Consider the following 7,524-nt stretch of genomic DNA (forward strand, 5'->3'; position numbering starts at 1 on the left):
GGACCATTATTGTAAAAGACTAAGAAAAAGAACCCATACTAAAAGGGTGGGGGGGATTATTTGCTGGTTACCGATATGTGGGGAGTGGGGTGAGGGGAGGTAGGGGAAGGTGGAACACAGGGTAGGATAGTTTGGGTCTGGGGATGGAGGCAATATACAATAAACGAGACAGATGGGAGAGCAGTTAGGCAGGTTTGCAAGGACTAAGTGGGACAGAGGTAAAGAATGATGTATACACAACCTTGGAACAACAGGTCTCTGGGATACAGGGTTTGAGGCATGGTTTGAATGGGTAAAAGAGGGCAAATAATGTTAAGATATTTGGCTGTCTTTTGAATCTTGGTTTCCCTTGCACACTATTATAAAATAGACACTTGAGGGGAAGAGATAGGAACAGCCAGAAATATCACCATAAAATGCTTGTATGTCCTTCTTCTGTCTATAACTGATTGGAATACCTAAAATGGGGCTACAACTTGCCCAGGTATGGTGACTTCTTGCCGAGCTTCTGCATTGCATAAGACCATAGGTGGAATCCTGAACTGCATCCAGAATCTTCTGAGGTGGGAAAGTTTCACTTGAAATGACAAGAAGACCAGCCTGGAGCAGCTAGAAGAACAGAAGGTACTTCTTGAAAGAAAGATCGAGAGGAAAAATACAAAACAGTAACAGCAGTCTGACTGACTACTACAAGAACAAGCAAGTTGCTTGTCCAGGGCACATCAAGGCAAATGTTCGGGTCTCCTCAGGGCAAACCCCCTTCCAAGACTGAGACTCAATGGGAATAAATGAGCAGACACGTGCTCTGACTGGTGACCACATTGGTCACCAATAAGGGGAAGTGAGGGGAAAACAGCAGTGAAGCTGCAAGCTAAGTCCAACCACTTTCAATACACTCCTGTGAACCCGGGTGGAGTTGGCCAGCAGCTTGGCAAGACCTGGGGACTCCTGGGCCCAGAGTCAGTGACATAGCCACAGAGGACTAGAGTGGAAGTGAAGCATCCAGCTGATAAGAAGTGAGAGCATATGCACAAGAACACCCACACTTGCAGGTAATACCCACTTGACCTAGCTTCAATGGCTGGATGATTAGTACTCAACTAGAGAAGAAAGAGGAAAAAAAAGAGTAATCTGATACAGTTTGATAAACTTGACCTACACCTATGGATGCAGTAGCTCAAATGAGGGACCAAATCTTTACAGTGTGGATCATTCCCACCCCCTCAATACACAGGATAGACAGGGATGGGCAACTTGGACATTGGCTACCCAAAATGGGGGGGCTACAAAGGCAAGAAGTGACTGGCTTACACACTTTCAAGATGGAACCTAGATCCAGAGGGTGAGGAGAAAGGTAGAATCTCCACTGAGTAGCATCCAGTTGTCTGGGCGGGGCTGATGCAAGGAGATGGGGATAGGACTCTTGTGGTACAATAGTGAATAATTGCTATCAGGATTGACTGTTAGGGTTAGAAATGTAAAGGTAGACATTTTGTAGCAAAAGAAGGTGAGTGGTTGACTTTGCAGTCCAGGATCTGAGGTCCCTGGGACCATCAAGGTAGAAGAATGGAGTGCGGAACCCTAACCAGAGAAACAGTGATGCCAGAAATGGAGACAGAGAAAATGACATGGAGAGAGAGAATGGCTGGGGACTTTAGACCCAGAGAAGCAAAGTGTCTGTGTGCTGATGACAGAGGGGCAGGCTTTTGTTATTTGATAGTGCATGGAGGCGATTGTAACCATGTCAAAGAAACGATGTACGATAGGATGTAAAGCTAATGTTCTCCCATGTAAATGATCACATAATTCACAATAAAACATTTAATAAAAAAAAATATATATAAAAAACCATCCAATAGAGTATAAAATAAGAAGTCCTTTCCTTTACTCTGGCCCCAATCTAATTCAAACTACCTGAGTTTTCTGCTGTTAACAGTTTCTTATGTATCTTCCACATATTTCTTATGGATATATGAGGGGACTTCCAAAAGTTCACGGGAAAATGCAATGAAATGATAATGGAAGTTTTCCATGAACTTTTGGAAGCCTCCTCATATGTGTGTTGCTTTTGTTGTTAGTTGCCACTGAGTTGACTCCAACTCACAGTTAGTAACCAAAGGATGCCTGGTCTTGCGCCATCTCCACGATCTTGGATATATTTGAGTTCATTTTTGAGGTTGTTGTGTCACTTTATCTCATTGAGGGTTTTCCCTCATTTTTGCTGATCCTCTACCTTACCAAACATGATTTTCTTTCCTGATGATATGTACAAAGTAAGCAAGATGATGTTTTGCCATCTTCACTTTGAAGAAACATTCCAATTGTATTTGTTTGGTCTTCTGGCAGTCCATAGTATATTCAGTATTCTGTATTCAATGCTAGAATTCACATGCATCGATTTTCCTTCTTTTTTTTTTTTTTTAATGATGTGATTGAGAAGACCATTGTTTAGGTCCGACATATTTTATTCATCTTAGTGATATTTTTGCCTTTTAAAATTTTACAGATGTATCTTGCAGCCTATTTTCTATACAGTTCAATACATAGTTTACTTCTTGACTGCTGCTTCCATGAACATGGATTGCTGATCCAAGTAGAATAAAATGAGAATTTCAATCTCTTCTCCAATATATAAATCTGTTGTTGTTAAGTGCTGTCGAGGGGGTTATGACTCATAGCAACCCTGTACAGGGTTTTCAAGGAGCAGCTGGTGGGTTTGAAACTCTAATCTTGTGGTTTGCAGTCCAGTGCTGGTCCTACAGGAATAGGTATAGGCATATTCCTGTTCATTGCAGCATTATTACAGTAGCAAAATGATGGGGATAGTCTAAATGCTCATCAGCAGAAGAATGGTTAAACAAACTTTAGTACATACACAAAATGGAATATTATGTAACAATGAAGAATAATGATTGATGAATGTATGTCTTGATTTGTTGATTGATTGTGTGCCATGGAGTAGGTTCTGACTCATAGCAGCTCTGTATAGAGTTTCCTAGGCTGTAAATCTTTAAGGGAGCAGAAAGCCTAATCTTTCTCCTGCAGAACAGCTGGTAATTTTGAACTGCTGAGTTTGAGGTTAGCAGCCCGATTCATAACAACTATACTTCCAGAGCTCCTTATATATATGTAAAATAGGTATAAATTATACAGGCATTACTGAGAAGGTGCCATTTATAGTGTCATTGAAGGGAGTGAGCCATGATGTTAACTGGGAGGAGAGTGTGCCAGGTGAAGGGAACAAGCAAGTGCAGAGTTCTGAGATGAGAGTGGGCTTAATGTGCCTCAGGAGCAGGAAGGAGACCACAAGGGCTTGGCATGGAATGGGGCAGCAGGAGAGATGGAGCAGAGGCCTGGGATGGGGAGAAAATGTGCACGCTTTTGTAGGTCATTGTACTTTTACTCTGAATGAAATAGACATCCGTGAGCAGATGCATGTCTTGATTGAATGAATGCTAAAGAGCAGGGAGAATCATTTGGATGTTATTGTGAAATAATCCAGATGATAGATGATGGTAGCCGGGACCTTGATGATTGTGGGATAGAAAAATGGTTGGATCCTGGATATATTGTAAAAGTATTGCTGTGCAATTTGTTGTTGGATTGGCTGTGTGGTATGTGAGAATGAGAGGGATTCTTACAGAGGAATGGAGGATAGCTTTTGACTTTGGGGGCTGAAGAGTTGGAAAGACATGGCTGCAAATTTGTGATACTGTCAATATTCAGATGCAAGTTCAGATACAAATCTGCTTGGTGCACCATCTTGCCTCCCTGGCACCACACAACCATCCATGAAGCTGTTCTATGTTAAAATTCTGCACTCTAAAGCAAATAACAAAATTTCAGAATATAGTTCCCTATAAGTTGGGCACTTCATAGCCAAGATCAGCTATAGTGTCTGATCATTTCTGACATGTATATATATTATACATACTTATAGAAATGTAGGTCATTCATAGGAAGTCTGAACTCAGTTGTTGGGAATGGCTACAGTGACTCTCTGGAAAAACAAAACCAATCCCCGGGGGTTTTGCTTTTCTGTCTTCGGTGACAGTGCTGTGAGTGCCGTCAGTTTCAGTGTGACTTCTCCTCCATCCATCACTTTCTGCGTCTTATAATGAAAACAGAGTGAAGACAAGTGTGCTATTTATAATTTTCTTCCTGGAGCCGTTTCAATTAAAAGTTAATTAAGTGTCTCCACATCATAATTTTAAAGTATTCTTTCAGTAATAGTGAAGCAATGTGAGAGCTGTAAGAATCCCCGAATCTAAAATAAACTTATGCAAATAACTTTTCAAAATGCCACAGTGTGTGTAGACAGTATTACTTAAACACAATTAGTACTTTTATGTCTTTATTAATTTTATTAATTGAAGTATTGAAAGGATGAATTTGTGATTAAGGGATATCCAATTAAATATTCTCAAAGTGTTGGATTATGGCGGTGGGCTGTTCTGGAGTTGTCTTTGCATTAGAGCCACTTCTTCAGTGGTTCTGAGAAACACTTGAGGTGTTAATAAATTTCACAGAGGCCCGGGCTCATTGAAATAGATAGGGTCAAGTTGAGCCTGACACCCATCACAATTTGAGAACCACTGCTTTTGAACAGCAAACTTATTTTGTTTTTTAGTTTAGAGATTCTGGACATGATCTATTGGCAGGTTGTTCGCCCATGTTTCCTGTGCTATCTGACTCCTGCTTTCCAGAAATATGAGAACATTGTTTGCAAAGTCAGTGAAATCAGCAGGGACCCAACTACTTTATGCCTAGGAGCACTTATCTCTCTCTTTCCTTTGAAATGGAGCTTTGGCCTTCTAGAGTTTGTCTGATAAGATTGTGAATGTGTGGATTTGCAGGTGTTCTACAGGCTTGTGCCCAAGCAGTTCTCTCATTTCTCTGCCAAATATGTCTCCTGCTGTAGGAGCTCCCAAGTCGATTTTACTGCCAAGAACCTTTGTGATGGCTTTAAGAGAAAGGGGTCTGTGTTAACCAACCCAGAGTGAATTCTCCCCTAATCAAAGATGACATTAAACAAAACAACACCCTCCATGAGTAGAATAGAAATGAAGAGTTATCTTTCTGGCAGTGGATTGCCTGGCCTTTTCTTGTAGCACCTAGGGATGTGTTCCAGCCCCCATCCTTTTAGTTAGTAAATGGACAGAAACCATTTACATTGCCTACCCCACTACTTCTGCCATCAAGTTGATTCCGACTCATAGTGATGCTACTATAGAGGGTTTCCGAGACTGTAAATCTCTATAGAGGTAGACAGCTTCATCTTTCTCTTTACATCACCTAGGGAATTTAAACGAAAGATGGCAGGGGATGCTATATTTACAATCAGGGATACTAACTCTACATGCAGAGTTTGGACCTTTAAGCTCCACAACTTATTTCACCTGTGAGAGAAAAAGATCCTCTTGGGCTTCCCAAAATAGTAACAGTTAGCAAGTGCCAAGCACTGTTTCACATGCTTCAACTTAATGTCTTAATTAAACTCCATAAATACCACTGAGGATTTATTACTACTCCTATTTTACAGAAAAGGAAATAGAGGTACAGAGAACTTGCCCAAGGCACCTCCCCTACCCCCCTGCTAGTTGTGTGAGGTAAAATCCATGTCCAGGCTGTCTGACTCCAGAGCTTCTAATTTTAGACTTGTCTTTCCACTAGTCTAGCAGGCTTTATCCTGGGTGGAGGGTCAGAGAAAAAAAGGAAGACCCCCAACGAAATGGATTGGCCAAGTGGCAGCATCGATGGACTCAAGCGTGGCAACAGTAGTGAGGTTGTTTCGTTCTACTGTGCATAAGGTTGCTATGAGACGGTACCGACTCGATGGCACCTAACAATAACATACTGGCCTAGGAATCATAAAGAAAGATTATGCAGAGAGGTGGATACTCCAAGTCAGGCCTTATGGGTACCTGAGACGTCTAGTGGTAGACAAGACAATTGGAAGCTTTGGGAGCCCTCTCCTGTGTGAGGCAACTGTATTGAACAGTGCAAGTATAGAAGATAATTGGTGCTCACATCAACTTAAAAAATGACTGTATATCTTAGTTATCTAGTGCTACTATAACAGAAATATCACAAGTGGATGGTTTTAACAAAGAGAAATTTATTCTCTTACAGTTTGTTGTTGTTAAGTGCCATTGAGTCATTTCTGACTCATAGCAACCCTGTATAGAGGTTTTATTTATTAATTAATTTTTTATTGTGAATTGAGTGAAAGTTTACAGGGCAGATAATCAGTTTTACATTTAACAAATTGTATACTTTGTCTTTGTTTCATTACAATGATTATATGTACCATCAGTTAACAGTTGTACCATCAGTTAACAGTATTTCTCTCTATTCATTTTAGCTCTCTCTCTCTCTCTTTTAAGCATTCAGGCATATATAATAATTTAAACAACGAAAGGGCATATTCTGCAAGTCTGCTTCCTGGCCACCAGCTCTCATTCCCTTTAATTTCATGAATCTAGAGTCTTCAGCTGCTTCTGCATGTCCCCCTCTCTGCCTCCATCTCTGGTATCGCTGCTTCTCAGCATAGGGTTCTGCATTCCGCTTGAGCTCTTCTCCCTTGATGGTTCTATGGTCCTCTGTTTCTGGACTGTAAGATTAATTACTCCCCCATTTTTGTTACAAAACTTCTACCTTTACAACTGTGACAGTTGCAATTTGTCATGATAAAAATTACTATCCTAAGAATCTTAAGTCCATCTCTTTTTACCAGACACATCTAGACAAGATGTGAGCTCTTTATAGACTTTTTTAGGAGCAACTAGTGGATTTGAACTTCCAGGCTTATTGGTTAACAATCAGGTGCTTATCTTACAGCACCATACCTTACAGTTTGTTGTTGTTGTTGTTATGTACCATGGAGTCAGTTCTGACTCATAGTGACCCTGTACAGGGTTTCTGAGGTTGTAAATCTTTACGGGAGCAGAAAGCCTCATCTTTCTCCCACGGAACAACTGGTGGTTTCAAACTGTTAAACCTGAGGTTATCTGTCTGATTCGTACGTAACCACTTCACTACCAGAGCTCCCTACCTTACAGTTTAGGAGGCTAGAAATCTAAATCCATGGTACCGGCTGTAGGGGAAGGCTTCCTCTCTGTTGGCTCACAGTTCAGGAGGAAGCTCCCTGTCTCACTTCAGCATCTGTGGGCCTTGAATTTTCTGAAGAGTCCCAATGTGTCTTGGCATCAAGTTACCCCTAGGTCTAGGAGGTTCCCAGTACAGGGACCTGGGTCCAAAGGACATGCTTCACTTCCCTGCTCATTTTTCTTTGTGGTAGTAGATTCTCCCCTACCCCCCTGCTTGTGTCTCTCTCCTTTTATCTCCTGTAAGATAAAAAGTGATGCAAGCCACACCTCAGGGAAACATCCCTTATGTGAGTTCAGGGCTCTTTTACAACTGATTGATTTATCACTTCAGATCACATCATGGAGGATCATTACACAACTTCCAAATTACATCATTATATAAGTGCCAAACCACTGAAAATCATGGATATATATA

The sequence above is a fragment of the Chrysochloris asiatica genome, unplaced genomic scaffold (assembly GCF_000296735.1).
Source record: "Chrysochloris asiatica unplaced genomic scaffold, ChrAsi1.0 scaffold00043, whole genome shotgun sequence".
NCBI lineage: Eukaryota > Metazoa > Chordata > Mammalia > Afrosoricida > Chrysochloridae > Chrysochloris > Chrysochloris asiatica.